Genomic DNA, 16,562 nt, shown 5'->3' on the forward strand with positions numbered 1-16,562 from the left:
TGGTTGGGTTAAATATTGATGAAAGCATCTCTGGGTAGACAAATATTACAAATTCATAGATGAAAACAAATGATGACTTATGATAAACCTCCCCTGAACACTTTGTTTCAGCTTTTAGTCCCATTTACTAACATTTCATTTCACGATTTAGATTTTAGATTCATTTTAGATAGACCGATCAAAGAGTTTTGAAAGCTTAAAATTGCATTCTCTTTTAAAACTAAACACTATTCAAAATGTTTGTTTTTTTTTCAAATCTTCTTACGGTAAGGCAATCCTGGTCATTTTGCCTCTTTACCATTTTGAACTTTTGATTTTTTATATTTTTTAAAGGTCTCTTCAGTGATCATTATAATAAACAGAAATAAATTCTAAACCGCTGCACGTCTGTCTTTTTAAGTTGCTTACATCAATACTTTGGGCAATGTTAGCCATCAATAACAAAAGGGAACCATTACTCTGAGGATGTTGTGATAAAAGGCTTAGTTAGAGAGGGTATATTTTAACTAAAAACCTACACATTTATACATCAGCATCTTACAGAGGGTTCTGAACTTGCTGAGGCCACATCAGATTGTGGCAATAAAGGTTTCCGCCATGCTGCATGCTAAAGGGGTTGAGATGCAATTTTGGTAGTTGGTTCTGAAAACAAGAGGCGCCACATAAAAGCTCTTCATCGAAGTGCTGGTAGATACGCAGCAGAGTGCTACGGTGGCTGAACTGCCATCTGACCGACGCTATAATACACAGATGGACACAAGGGCAGAAACTCGCCAGTGCTATTTCTGTTACTTTCCAAAGTCCTGGATGGAACAAGGCCTGCAATTTTAGGCCCTTCTGTGGTCGAGGAAATCGGCTCTTTCTAATTATATGGCACTGGCCTGGGATGATGTAAAAATGATTACAGTCCCTTACATACTCGTTCCTCCTCATCAAAAGGAAAGGTCCAGAGCCCACAAGGACATACCCACCCTATAAAACGGCTCAATATTATTTCAAGACATCGATTTACAACAGTTTGCCATTCAAGGAGAAATCAATCACTCACAGTGTCTTGAAAAAGATATTGAAAACCCCTCCACCTTTTTACATTTTGTCAAGTTGCCATTAAAAACTGTATAGTTTGTTGATATTTTATAGAACAGACAAACAAAACATTGGACATAGTTATGAATTGGAAGGTAAATGTCAAATGGTTTAAAAACTGATTTACAAACGGTCACCTGAAAAGTGCGGTGTGTTTGGCATTTACCCTCAATGAATAGAAACATTTTGCTACAATTAAAACTTCAAATCTTTTGTTATGTTGCTAGCAGCTTTGCAAATCTAAAAATGGGCACTCAGTCGCATTGGATGGATGATGTCTGAACATCAATTTTCTGATCTTGCCACAGATGAACCTTTGTCTAGACCAGGAATCGTCAAATCCAGGCCTCGGGGGTCGGTGTCCTGCAGGTATTAGATGCTTCTCTGTTTCGACACACCTGGGTCAAACGGTCAAGACATTAGCAGGACTCTGGAGATCTTGACTGCACTGAGGATGTAATTGAGCCATTTGATGTTTTACCACGCAGATGGTGTGTGCAGGATGATTTGCTGTGTAAAGCGTTTGCCAAACAAGGCAACAAAAGTTAAGTGAATCTCTCATCTGACCAGAGCATGTGGTGGCTGTGTCCCCTATAAGGCTTGTAGCAAACACTGAACTAGACTTCTTTCAACATGGCTTCTGTTAGCTATTCCTCCATAAACAGCATACTTTGTCCAAATAAGTTCAAACATTGCCCTTTGCACAGATTATCCCACCTGACCAGTCGGTCCGTACGGCTCCCCTATACTTACTATTGGCTGCTTCCTGATCCGACTGATTCTCTCCTTCCATGAGTCAGCCAGTTAATTTAGGAAGGTTGCCATGTCTTCCTAGGTTTGCAGTGTGTCATACTATTTTCATTTATGTGCAACATATTGAATGGTGCTCTTGGGATATTATTTTACAACCTCACTCTGCCCATAACTTCACCACAACTTTATTTCTATCCTGTCTGCAGTTCTCCTTGGTCTTCATGATGCAGTTTGTTCACAAATGTCCTCTAACAATCCACTGAGGCCTTCATGAAACATCTGGATTCGTACTGAGCCTTAATTACAGTAAGGTGAACTGTACTAATGAGGAGACTTTTAAAGGTAATTGGCTGTAATGGATTTTATGCTGTAATATCACATCATGCACATGCACGCCACACTTTTCAGATTGTCATTTGTAAAAGGTTTTGAAATGCATTTTGTCCCTCTTAAAAATGAAGTACCAATTTAAGTTATTAAACCACATGTAGCCAATACAATAAACGACAGAGAATGACATGTTTGTTTTACGCATTTTGTCTTAAGTGCTCCAACCACACTGCAGTACTGAAGCAAAGTGCGAAATCATAATCCAATATGAAAAAAATAAATAAATAAAAAAATGCCCCAATTTCAAGTTGTGTTGACCAGCAGAGTTCTTTCATGAATAAACTCTGGACAATGTCCTTAGCGTCTCCTGTAAAGCTGTGCTGTGGAATGTGGCTCGTCACTCCTTCTGAGGGAATGCAAAGGCCCCCTGAAAGATGCAGGCTCAAAAATATGCAATGCATTCACTCCAACTGGCTTCCCAGAACAATCACCTACCGCTTTTGTTTTGAAACAAACAACAAGACAGGTAACGTCCTAAGTGTATGAGCTGTGATATCATTTCTTATCATTTCCATTAATGTTCACTGTACACAGCAAAGAGAAATTGATTGGCTGGCAACTAGTTCATCTTATGGCCTAGAGAGACAAAGGGGACTATAATTAATGCGTATTCTTTCAATCAAAGCACAATGGCTGATGGTTAACGGACAATCCACCAAAGAGGAAAATTCTTTCGCTAGACTGAGTGCCAGTGAGGAGTCTCTATGTACTTCCGAGACCAGTGAGACAGTCTCACAAAAGCTGTCATGGTTAACCCACAGTGACCCACAGAGAGCAGAGAGAGGCAAACAAAGAAAAGAGTGGGGGAGATCCCACACTGAGCCATACATAATGATCAAGGACTACAAGGTTATTTTGTGATGCAAAATCTTCAAATTTTACAATAATTTGAAACTAAAAAATAGAAACCATTTTGGAGAAATAATTGTTTTAATCATGAGGGTTTTCTAGTGGCATACTATTCTAATCACCCAAGAGCTGTTATAAAACCTATTAAAATACTATAAAAATGAGCCAAGAAAAAAAAAAAGCCTACAATTCAATATTACTAATAATTGAGCACTTTGTCCTCCATCAGGCTGTATTTTTGGTAGATATTCAATTTTTGAAGAACTCAATCTTTTCATCCTTTTTTATGGCAATTTTGGGTATTAAAATTAGATTTTTTTTTTCTGTAAAAAATTAATTTCCCTAACTTTTTGTTCCAACATATACACCTGGGTGTTTAGCGGATTTCTCATCTTAGCTGGTGGTCCATGAAGGAAGGAAACCATCCTGACAATGTCATTTTAGCTCCTCAAAGTCCAAGAGTTCCTGCTCCTTTGTGAAACAACCAGCTTAAATGTGTTCTCACACCGTACTGATTTTTTTCCCCCCCTCACAAAATTGAAAAGACTTCACAGCATTTTGAATCTAAAAAAGACTTAGATTGTGCTCAATTTTTCTTGTCTGCAGTAGCCTGAGCTGTGGAATGCTTTCCTCGATGGCCCCAAGGGAAAAGACTGGCAGGGACGGGTACGTGTGTTTCTAGGGGATAAGAAGTAGAAGAGGGGGAGGAAGTGAGGGGCAGCACTGGCCAGGCAGCATGACATTTTTCATTCCTCTTCATAAATTGGCAATTTAGGCATATATGGGGGAAAAAAAACTACGTGCCTGAGTCTGACTTAGCCATGTTTTATCTGACGATTTCTGACAGCGGAGATATACGAAGGCTAATAAAAGAGACTGACAGATGAGAATTTCTGTATGCCACTTGATAGGAAAGAATGTCAAGTGAAACAGATTTTAATTACACCATTCTGGCCATGAAGATATTATTAAAAATGACCATGACCTGCTTGATCTTTCTCATAGCAGCCTATTGAGGGGACTGAACGTGCTATAACTGTCAACACAAATATTCCTACGTTGTGGCTGGAGACATTTGTCACTCGTGTAAATGCCCCGTTTTTATCCCAAGGTTAGACTGAACTCAGTACTTCTCTTTTGACCCAAAATGCAAAGTTTGGTCAAATTCAAGTTTGGTGCATTTACATTCGGCTCCCCTTACTCTGATGCTCCTTTCACAAGGCATTGACTCGGGAAGTTTGAATACATTTACCTTGCACACTCATGGATTCACTTACTTGCTTATTTCGCTGTGAAAGGCAACTCTAAATTATTTGAGAACATTTGTCTACTCCGCTTTTTTCTTAAAGCGTATCTAAAAGACTGAAATTAAAATACGGCTTGGGAAGTTGAAGGGAAGTTGGAGGCTGGGCGTTGCCAAAAAGCCAATCCAGGAGCACTGCTCATTTTCCTTGACACCGATTAGCTGTGCCCTCAAAGAGAGAAGATAGGCAAAACTGTGGATGTTAGGTTCTGTGGTAGTGCCAAGACAGTTTCCATTGTTTCCAATTAGCCGTGGCCATCATTCCCTTCTTGCACCAGAGTATAATTCCAGTTCAGGATATTCAATTTCTACTTGGACAATTTAGCATTTGGTAAGGCTGCTCCGATTTATACGCCAGCTGATTTATCAGTGCTGATCTCCTTAATTTTGGGAGATTGGTGATTATCTAATCTACCTCATCAAACGTCTAAAATCAGCCACTGTCCTCTGCTCAGAGGTTTGCGTGACAGACTGGTCCCCACCAGGTCATGTCTACACATTTGCGGATAACAGTAGTCATCCTGCCGTTGTCAACTCAGTGACTTTCTTGCTATATTTGGCAACATTTCAGACAAAAAAATAAAAAAAAAACTGGCATCAGCCAAAATCTGAATCGGCAGGTGAGGCTTTTTAAAGATTGGTAATAGGGTAAAAAACTGCAATCGGTGCACTGCTAGCATTTGCATGTGTATGTATTCAGAGGCTCAGTTGTAGCAGCTATGCACCATATCTTGTAAAATATAACTTCATCAGTGCACGTTTATGGAATTGCGCCGTTACAACCTGAATGTTTATTGAAGTTCTCATTACATGAAGCTGAATTATGCACACTGCTTTGGACCCCAGTCTGGTATCAAGACTATTAATTGCATTCAGACTTTTTTTTGTGAAATTTCCAGGAGAAGTAGCACACATTATTAGTAGGAAACCCCATTTAGTAATCCAAGTATACTTTGGTAGGCCAAACTAATGTCTATTCAGACCAACAGACATTAATTACTTTTTATAACGCAGATAAATAGCTTAATCAGGAAGTCATTGTGACCATTTTGCCATTCAGAAGCCTCAAAGAAATGCAAAACGCAAAATTATGCATCAGTGAATCTCTACATTTAGCAATTTAGAGAGTAAAGTGATAGTGGTGCAATAAGAAAAACAATCCACCTTCTTTTTTAATTTCTCCTACAGTTATTTTTATGAGTGTTTATTGTTGAACCATTGACCAATGAAAAAGAGATTTCCTTTATAGCACAACCTTAAAAAAACAAAAAAAATCCCTCATGGGTTTTTAATTGGGTTAATGACAATGTCAAAGTCAAAGACACAGCTGTTTAGTCTTTAGGACAAAGGGATCCATGGGTCCTCGCCAATCAATCATATTAATGCAGTGAACAGTTTTAGGTCAATAATGGGTCATACAGGAGATTCCTCTCCATATGACATATAGGTCATATGGAGAGGAAAAACGTCAGAAACTGAGGATCTGCAAAGTTATGAATGAATGAACTCAGAGCCACATGGGACAGAACGCAAGGCAAAAGTGAAATGTGGTCTTCATTCCTGTGTTACTATGGAGATTTGGCTTAATGATAGATTTGGATTGCCATTAGCACAGACCATTAGGCAGAGCTGCCTCCGAGGCCAGGTGAGGTCGTGAGAACACCAGTAACCTTTAGAAACCAGCCTGTTCAGTAATACTAAACGGACGACAATGTAGTACAAAGGTTATCCACAGAGTCCTTCTAAAGAGTAATCCCCAAAACAAACACGAACCAGGGAAAATCTTGTAGCTTTTGAGTAATTATGAGAAACTCGGTTAATGGTGGAGGTTTGCAAAACTAAGTAATCAATTGTGCCTTAAGTGACGGGTAGCACTGACCAATGAACAATTCTTTTCCGCTATTACGACACTTCTACAACACTCTGAAAAAGCATTTGCAATCTTGCTCGTTTCTTCAGTTTTCTCTTTTTATGGTCCCACTGTTTCATTTCAAACACATTTTAACGTCAGGCAACCATAACCACTGGGGTCTGGAAGATTTTGAGTCATTTAACTTTTTCAAAATTTCTGCTGTTCTTGAATCATTCTACATTGATGCACAATGTGTTGTTTTCTGAGATCATTTAGCCTACTTCATCTTGTCAGACGGATTCCATTTAACCGATTTCTTAATTATACAGTTCTAGCAGCAATTATGAGTATGCTAGTGGAACTGAACTTTCAGAAAAAAAAGTGATTGATCACAGGTAATTTTGTGTTTTAATAATATTCTAAAATGATGTTTCTGTTAACTAAATATTCGTCTCAAAATGGGGCACCAAAACCAAAAAAAATGAGAAAAACGGAGTCCTGCATCCAAACTGCTGCTGTTGGCATTCAGCACTAGTACCCGTTCTTTTTGAAGGAGAACACAAAAGCACCGGGGTCACTAGTTCAACCTGTAGAAAGTCTCACTGCATCAAAGATACCAAGTGTGGCTGCCAAAATCTGTTCTCAGAGACCTTGTGAGCAAACTAAGCTGGACAGAGGAAGAAAGACAACAAGCGGTTTTAACGGACAACCACACCTCCTCGTCAAAGAGCCTGACAGTGTGACGGCACCGAACAGTGTCAGCATAGGAATGATAACGGATGACCAAGACAAAACCGTTTCAAGTTATTGGAAAAAATATCGGAAACTAAAGCATGAACAGCCATGAGAGGGATGACCATCTCTTCCGACAGAGACTGCTGAAGGTATGAAAGCTTATTAGGGAAGAAAAAAAAAACAGACAGAAGGAATGTGTCTGCCCAGGAAGGTCATGCTGTAATTAGAAAAACCTGTGGCCTACTGACTTCCCCAGCCAATGAACTGCTGTCACAGCCGCCATCACCTTTCAGAAGATCATCTGAAACACCCTGGCATGTTAAGTGATAAAATGCTTTTCCTCTGCTTTGAAGTCTGAGGTGGGTTGTGAGGGGTGACAGGCATTTATTGTTGTCATGTAACAAATGAGATCACTCGCTGCTTTTATCAAGTCCTCATGTATGTGCTTGGCTTGTTCATTGCCGTGCCAACCTTCCAGTGTCACAGGTTGGGAGTCGGGGTAATTAAAAACAGTAACAGTTACAATATACAATGGGCATGTGGGGGGGGGGGGTTCTTGAAATTTCTACTTATTTTCATGTTACAACCACAAACGTCAATGTATTTTACTGTCACCTTAAAGTAAAATTGTTCCGTATTAGGAAAACTACATGTGATTTTCAAATGTTTTACAATTTCAAATATGAAGTCTTTTGTGCATTTGTATTCACTTCAGCCTCCTATTTTCTGATACCCCTAAAAAAAATTGTGCACCAAATGCCTTCAAAAGTCGGATTGCATTTTTCACTTGTGTTTTAGTAAATCTCAGTAAAAACTTAGCTGTTGCATAAAGGTCTCAGAGGTTTGTTAGAGACAATTAGAGAGCAAAAGGCATCGTAAAGAGCAAGGAGCAGAGCAGGAAGGTTGGGGAGAAAGTTGTGGAAAAGCGGGATTATGTTATGAAACAATATCCCAAGCAAAGCTCTGTCCAATCCATCATCTGAAAACGGGAGTAGTGTTGCACAACTGCACACCGGTCAAGATAATACTGCAGGAGGAGGGTGAATATTAATGCACAATGCACTCTAAATAAATTTAGAAAATAATTTATTTTTCTTCAGCTTCGTGTTCGTTATCACATAAAATATAAACAAAGCAGCAACTGAACCCATTCTTAAGGAAAGTGAATACTTTTGCTAAACACTGTAGTGTTTAGCAAAACACTACAGTTTTTTTTTTAATAACTGCAAAATTTCAATGAAAAGAAAAAAGAGAGCAAGGTGAGGTTTAACATTAATTTACTGCTCAACTGAATTGTGCCTCTCTTTACAGAGAAGTGTGTGCATGCATGTTATAGGTGTGGAAAGAGAAAAGAAAAATTATTAGCTTCATAGTCTTCATTCTCAGACATCTCAAATCATGCAAAGCATATAATGGCTGGCCCAAAATATGCCGCCGCATTAGACTTAAAAAAGGAAACAGACTGCCCAACCAGGTTCACTGGTTTCCCCAAGAGCCCTTATTTTGCTTTCCAGTAGGAAACACTGGGCGTGTCTAATGTGGATACACCTGAGGTTTGCGGGTGAGTGGGTGTGTTTGTGTCTGTGTGTGTGTGTGTTTGTGTGTACACGAATGTGTGCAAGTGAAAGATGTGGTTTTGAGCTACGCCCTGCTAATCGTTGCCTGCTGGCTGCATAGTGCTTTGATAGCCATGTAGGTCTGCATACTGAATGGTCTCCTTTGTAAAATCAGGTGCATTCCTCTCCGGTTTTATAAGTCCTGCCATAACTGTCTGGACATGAAAATCTATATAAACAGGACTGGTAAATAGAAGAGCAAACAAAGGACAAAAAAAAAAACCACTGAGCAACCGTTACAATACAATTTTGTGTTTATTCGATTTAGAAAAGAGGAATCGGGGAGAAATTTTATCACAATGTGATTTGTTGAGGTTTTAGAAACAGTTTACAAAAACATTATTCAGACACAGAGACTCAAGTTAACAATAAAAGAACACTAAACCCACATAGCTGCTTAGATTATATCCTAAAGGGTGCCTGAATCCAGTCCTCGAGAGCTACTATACCGTAACATTTAGATGCATCGCTTCGCCAACACTCCTGAATAAAATGAATTGCTCATTACTGGATATTTTGTTAGAATAATGTGCTATGAAAGCACTGTGCAAATTCTCATCACTTATTATGTCTGTGTATGTGAGAAAATAGTTGTGTTTTTTCATTCAAGCTCCAAAGAATATGCAATTTGCCATCTACACATCGTTTTATCGAGAAGAGCAACTTTTTCATCCATTTTATGATTTTGAGGACAAATGAATGCAAGAAGATTTTTGGCTAAAAGATCCAGAAAATGTGGTAACCTATATCAAAAGCTTAGTGGTGAGACTTATGTCCTTTCCACACAAGCATCAGTTCCCATTAATAAAAGGACAGCCAGGTGTACAATGTGCAAACGAAGCCCCCTGGTGCTTTTCCATAACTTTTTTTTAAGCAGACATCCGACTCAAGAGAACTTTGTAACATGAACGTATCATTTTCAGCGTGATGCAAGTCTGAACTCCTGCCGTCTGTAACAGAGACAGACAAACTGAGGGGATAATTTGGCCTTTAATTCGCCGTTCAGAGAATGATAGATGGCGTTCTTCATACATCAGAAAGTGAAATGTCTGTCCAAACTTTGCTTCTTTGTTACAAAACAAACTATAGTCGTGGCTTTAAAGAGCTTTCAGGGTTCTTAGTTTCATACAGCTTTTAATTTGACAAACAGTAATAAGAATGGGGGTGATTTCCTAATTCATAACTACTGATTAAGTTATTTAGAATATTAAAAAAAACTGCAACAAAAAAATCATGAGAATAAATAAAATGTTGATAAATGCCTTACGCAGAAGAAAGTTGATATTCACTCTCTGTCCTCTGTGATAAACATGTCTTATGAAACTGTATATTTGGCATGCTAATCTCACTTGTTATGGCAATATGACATCACGTGAGAAAAGTCAGACTACTTCACACAACTTCCTTTTCCAAGTTAAATTATTAAGCACTGCTTAATGCCATGCAGAGTAAACAAACAGAAGGTGGCACCACGGCTCGTTGACCATCAGACTGAAATGAATCATGAGTAAAATAAGTTCAAATGCTAATCCTATGAATCAAAAGGGTTCAACAAGCAATTAATCATTGTATGGCCTGCGTTAAAAACATTGGTACGTAAATCAATTCCTTTCTTGTATTTTGAGGATCATTGCTTACAGGTAATGAAAACTCATAAATGTGGAATACTACATGATTACAATAAAAAATAATTTAAAAATTGTCAGTCTGCTGAATGTGTTGCACTGTATGTGTACTCAGTACTTTTCAGGTACTTTTGCATTAATTACTGCATCAATGCAGTGTGGCATGGAGCCTCAAAAAATGTCCTTGCAGAGACGCTGCACTTGATAAAACAAGTGCAACAGATGACAAGAGTTCTCAAATTATCACTGACTGTGAAAAGCTCAGTCCTGAAATCTGTGCCCCTCAAGACTCTGCATATATGATTTCACAATAAAATGCATCTGAACAGAGAAACTTGGATAGCAGCACTGTCCAGTTAAAATGCTTCCAATACATTTTTGGTTGAGGAAAGAAAACCCTTCACCCAGGATAATAGTAACAGCAGACAAGATTTGTCGGAAATGTTTTTGGTTTTGAAAAGTAACTGCTCGAAACAAAAAATACCTGCAAAAATACCTGTTCTTTTGTGGCAAATTCTTTCCACAAAAGGGAAAGAAAACTCCTCTCCTGGTTGCAGATGAAGTAGAAAGAAAGCAGACGACAGTGCAGGAATGTCTGCAATGTCAGCTGTTCTACTGAGCCTAACAGCAAGCAAAATAATGCAAAACAGGGATCAGCGTAAAATATTTTACTTTCAAAGAGGTTCAATAAATTCAGAGCCACAAACCACAACCTCAGAATTATCTGCTTTAGCAACACCTTTGGCATTAGAAACGTGAAGAACCACTGGAAAAAACACAAATACAACATTGTAACCAATTTGCTGTGGCCTGACCTTTAGCAACAAATCACTGTTTTGTGTCAAAACAACCAAAGAGCTCATGGAAACTGCAGAGCCAGCATGTACCATTCCCCACCACAGCTGAGGCAACAGAGTGCTTAGGGGTCTCTCAGTCATGCTTTTACTTTGTACACAGATCCTCTAAATCATGAACATTCCCTTCATTTTTTCACATAATCTCTCTGAAACGATGTTGGCTTTAATTAAGATTTACTTGTTGGGGGAAAAAATGACATTTGAGTCTTGAAAACTGTGCAAATCACCAAACAAGCAATGCATTATGTATATTTTTTTTCTCTCTTTTTCTTTTTGCAGTTTGGCTTATCATCTGTTGTTTCTCATTAGAAAGATTGCGTCTCAGCTAAGCCAAAAGGTGAGCTTTAGAGCACACAGACGTTATCAGAAATCAACACGATGAATGCAATGAAAACTGCTCGTATAGATTCTGTATCCAAGCATCTGCCCTCACTCAGTCTCAATAATGAAACGGTAATCCCTTAAAAAAAGATTGCCTTCGGGTCTACTTGAGAAATGTTTACCCTGTTGTGAGCAGGTGTGTGTCCAGCTCCTGTTTCTATGCTGTTAAACAACCTGTGACAACCACCCACCGTATGGGTGACGTTTGAGAATGCAACATTTGTGTGTGTGTGTGTGTGTGTGTGTGTGTGTGTGTGTGTGTGTGTGTGTGTGTGTGCATGCGTTGGGATGCGGAGGAGCAAACAGCCGGAACTGTTATCGGCCTCAGTGAGGCCACGACAGAGCATGTCGCTGTGATTAACACTGCGTCTGACAGAACAAATGTCTGGCAGCTGCTTCAGGCTGCCACCCTCATTGAGTGAAAAGTCTAGTGTTGAGTTTAACCTCCAGAGGCATTACCTGCCTCACAAAGTAACACTAAGCAATCAAAGCTGGGTCAAAAATGGCATTACTCTTGGTCACCTGAGGGGCCTATTAAAGATACTCCCATAGCAACAGCAATGGTTTAATGCCAGACACTTAACACCAGAAAGCCAAGCTTTTAAGAGCGAAGGATTTCTTTAAAAAGGGAAGAAGCGGGTCCCGTGGGTCTGTTTGTCGGAGGAACTATTAAACGATGAGAAAATACATCCATAAAAAAATAAAATAAAATTGACGAGGGTTGAAACATAAGGATCCATTAAAAGATTTGATCTGTGTTTAGACATGAAAAAGCCTTTTATGTCATTCATTATTAGGAGCATATTCCGCCTGTAAACTAGTAAGCATCTCTGAAAGCCTCTACTTTTGTGGGGGGCTTTTTAAATTGTACTTTTAGTGACAATAAATCAACTGGTCTTTTTGAAGTGGAACTAGCTGGTCCCAATTTTCTTTCTAAAGAAACAACTCATTCGTATAAAACTGATTTCGTTAAACAACTGAATACAACACTGACCACAACAGAAATGTGCTACAGCTACAGTGGACCCCCGGTGTTTGACGGGGTCACCGACCACAGCTGTGGTGACTATTTTCTTCTTTACTCATATATTATCTGTGATTCATAATCCTTGAGACTCTGCCCAAATGACTAAATATTAAATTAGAATCAAAATGAAAGTTCATAAGACTCAGAATGCATTAGTCAACAATTAGTGCACTTCAAACTGTCCTTTGTTATACGAGTATTGCAAACACAGATATCGTGACGAAAAAATATTTGCAGTATATTGCCCAGCCGTAGTTAGAAGTCAACAAAAATCAAAAAGACAACAAAAGTTACAGGTAATATTTTAACTCTAATAATCAAGATGCTTGAGTCTAAATGTTGTGGTTCCATGCTGGTCTGTGTGATGTCAGAACTAGAGATGTGCCAATCAGGTTTTTTCCTGCCGATTCTGGTTCCGATCACCCATGAGGGCCGTTCACCGATACCAATCACCGATACCGATCACATAATTTTTTTTTATTTTATCATAAGCACTACCGGTTACATTATATGGAAAAAGGAACCATAAATTCACCTTAATTTAGACAAACTTGTTTTTAATAACTTTTTCCAAGAAAAAAACAGGCATTGTGCAAATTGTACTGCTATCGGTAATGCTATCTTTAACAGACTGATAACATATGAAGGCTCTGAAGAGGCTAAATAATGCAAAGAGTCAAAATAAAACCTCTCAACATTGCCAAAAAATTCAAGTATAAAACTTAACATTCAAAGGCAAATACAGGATCCATTACAATAAACAATCCTGAGTTACTGAATGAAAACTTCCTGATAGCATGGCGGCTAGCTGATTACTGCTAGTTCTGATTGGCTGTTTCTGACTGAGCGGAGTAATTATGCAGAACAGGGAGGAGATCGATAATTTTTTTCAGAGATTATCTGTCTCATGTTAGGACAGCGAAAGTTTTAATACATACGTAAAAAAAATTATTTATTTTTTATTAAGTTAGATGCTGCAGCTTTAAGCAGAGGTCCGGTGTGAGAGTCACTACCAGGTGGAGCAGAAGCGGCGCTCCGTCTGTGAAATATTACTACCTGTAGCGTAGCAGCGGTTCAACAGCGAGAGCAGAACCAGCGTCTTACATCGCAGCTCGAAGACTTAAATAATTTTGCGGGTTATTTGTTTAGCTTTCTGACCGTCATGCTAATCCGGGTGAGTGTTTGTAGCTGTGCGCTGCTTTATCCGCTATCTGATCGTCTTTTTACTGCAGTGAGCCTCGATGTAGTCAAACTCTGTCAAGTATGGCATTGTTTTTATGCCATATTAGATTCGTCATGTTGATGCATTTTGAGATGCTTCACCCCACGTGCTTCAATTTTCCGCTGCAACGCGCAAACTTCCCCATTCACTCAGTGCGTTATAGTTCCACACAACATCACTTAGGATTTGTTGTTGCGCGTTTGCGCAGTGTGAAGGAAAGAGGAGACCAGCTGCACAGGCAGGCTGCGAAATGAGATGCAGGTGATCGGTTTGTGTGATCGGCAACAAGAGACCGTGATCGACGATCACCGATCATACACTTTTTCACGAAAATCGGCCGATTATGATCGGTGGCCGATCGATAGGCACACCTCTAGTCAGAACCAAACCAGAGCAAAATGTCAGATTTCTATAAATTGCTCATTGATCGTTTGCTACTGAAACGTACAAAGAAAAAAGGCATGGCTACTAATGTTTGAAGTTCTGAAATTTCTGCATAAAAATAATAGTTCTTTAAATTCAGTAATGCAACGAACCATAACTCTGCTTGCAACCAGAGTTACAGAACAGCCTGATTTTAGATTCTGAAACACCACCGCAAAAGAGCAGATACCATAAACTAAAAAAAGAAGTGAATCTGAACATGGAGTCCTTGCAGGATGAAAATTTCCAGAAGCAAAAAGGGAAGAAAGATCTAGGAGGAGCACAATATGGAGAGACTGAATTAGCAAAGTTTGTGTTTTTGTGGTCTTGGCAATGGGGAGATCCCAAAGGAGAGCTAATGACTGTAGTGGTATCTGGCATGAGGACCAAGTTTCCTTGACCATATTTAAGTTGCTTTCAGTCCATAGCCACAAAGTCATAAGCAACATCTGCTGAGGTATCTTGCAATTATAGCATTATCAAAGTCTTTCCTCCCATTTATTTCCACTGTGAAATATACTGCTTAGATTTGCCCAACGTTTTGCCCTAGTTAAAAAAGCCAGTCGTGACTAATGAAAACCATTTTTACTGATGGGGTGAAAATTATGTTCAATCATGTAATAATCTTTTAGAGGGGGTGTTATACTTTTCATGCACATAGTGCTACTTTATAGCATAATCAAGTAACCATGTTACCTTCAGTTGTTAAAAAAAAGTGTTGCATATATGAAACAACTTAACAAGAAATTTGACTTTGCAATTCATCATTTCAACATTTTTGAGCTTTACATGACGTTATGTTATTCCCTCATCACAAATGTAACTGAAGTGTTGCTTTGATTCTTTCAAGTATATTTGAGAAATCTTTTAATCTCCCACTGCAACCATTCAGCTGTACAAAACGCTTGGTGCGACCGAGCGCTGCCTTTGAAGACGAAGCTCCCTGCAGCTTCAAAATCTTTGGCCTCACAGAGCAGCCCTCGCCTGTGACTCCCCCACTCAACTCCTTCAAACTAGCCAGCAGCAACTAGCAAACACCTGGTGGAACTGCTTATCTACTGGGCTCATTATGGACTCTACAACACTGTGCTATTTTAAAGGAACAATTGTTCTTTTTTAAATAATCTTTTTAATTGTTAAGACTGCTCAACATGTACACACAGAAAGTAGAAAATGAAGTATTTTGTATATTGCAATTCTTAAAGAGAAATCAGTGTCAGCTAAAATTGGCACCAGGAGGTCAAACCATTACTATGCTGGTGATCAGAAAATGGCCACTACTACTGCTTTTCACACCTTTTGTCTTTATATATATATATATATACATGAAAATGCTGAAACCACTAGAGGATGATGTGTAAAATAAAATTTAAATCACAGAGTTTAACTTTAAAAATTGAGTTGAAAAGAAGAGGGCTGTCTGCTCCATGGAGGAACAACAATAGGGCACAGTGGCCACTGGTCAGAGCTGAAACTCTGTGACCTCTCATCTGTCTGAAGTGACCTGAACAAGAGAAAGGAGTGACCAGATTTTATTGTCTCGGCATGTGAAAAAGACAAGGAGCTGCTTGGGCTTGATAGATGGGGGCCAACTGGGAAAAGTAACACTGGGAATAAAAAGAGTTGTATCCCGCCATGAAACAGTCGACCCTCCCAGATTTCACATGATCAAATCCCCCTTGTATTCAAGTGTAGATGTGTGTTGGTGTGTCCTGGATAACAGGGGAGCCGTGTTGCATCAGTATGTGCAAGACGGGTTTCAACAGCCTCATGAAAAGCTGTGCATGCACGCCTTTTTAGTCGTTTCTTTTGCTGTTGTATGCTAGAAAGCAGTGGAGGTGGTGTGACGGCGCGCGTGAAGCAACTCTTTTCCCCTGTAATTTCAATACTGACTGAGTCAAACAAAAGGCGACGAAGACAGCAGAGCTATGAGACATGCATCTACATCAGAACTGCTGAATCAGACTGTGGAAACCACCACCGAGGTGATGGAGCAGGTCGGGGCTGGTAGATGGAATATAAACACACAGTGTCACCCTGGCCTGCCAAGATGGATCTCTGGAAAAGGCAAATTATGTGCACAACGGACTAGTCTTCAATGTACAGCTAAGGATGATGCGTAGTTAGTCACAGCTGGCATACAAATTTCAAAGTAAAACATCTGTTATGACATAATAAGGGTGTACCTCAAGTCAAAATTATAGCTAAACAATGGGAGGTATACTAGTCTCTGAGTGTGAAGCATTTAGCGATGGCTGCAGTATGTGAGCAGTTCATTTTCTTTTCTTCATTTCTTCTTAGACTGACCAAACTCCTAATATACCTAGGGCATTTTATTTTGATGCCTTGCATGGCTTTTTTTTTTTTTTTTTCTTGCCCAGGCTCAAATAATGCATATGAGATCATGACCATGTATGGAGGTTTTCAAACTTTTTTTTCAGGC

At 39.2% G+C, this 16,562-nt stretch overlaps 1 protein-coding gene across 2 annotated transcripts in view; it reads right to left on the reverse strand.

The window, feature by feature from the left end:
• The window catches only part of tanc1b (tetratricopeptide repeat, ankyrin repeat and coiled-coil containing 1b), a 107,744-nt gene that overhangs the window by 79,394 nt on the left and 11,788 nt on the right, over positions 1 to 16,562 (reverse strand). The window lies entirely within an intron of this gene.

This window comes from Poecilia reticulata, chromosome 2 (assembly GCF_904066995.2).
Source record: "Poecilia reticulata chromosome 2, P_reticulata-male-v2, whole genome shotgun sequence".
Classification (NCBI taxonomy): Eukaryota; Metazoa; Chordata; class Actinopteri; order Cyprinodontiformes; family Poeciliidae; genus Poecilia; species Poecilia reticulata.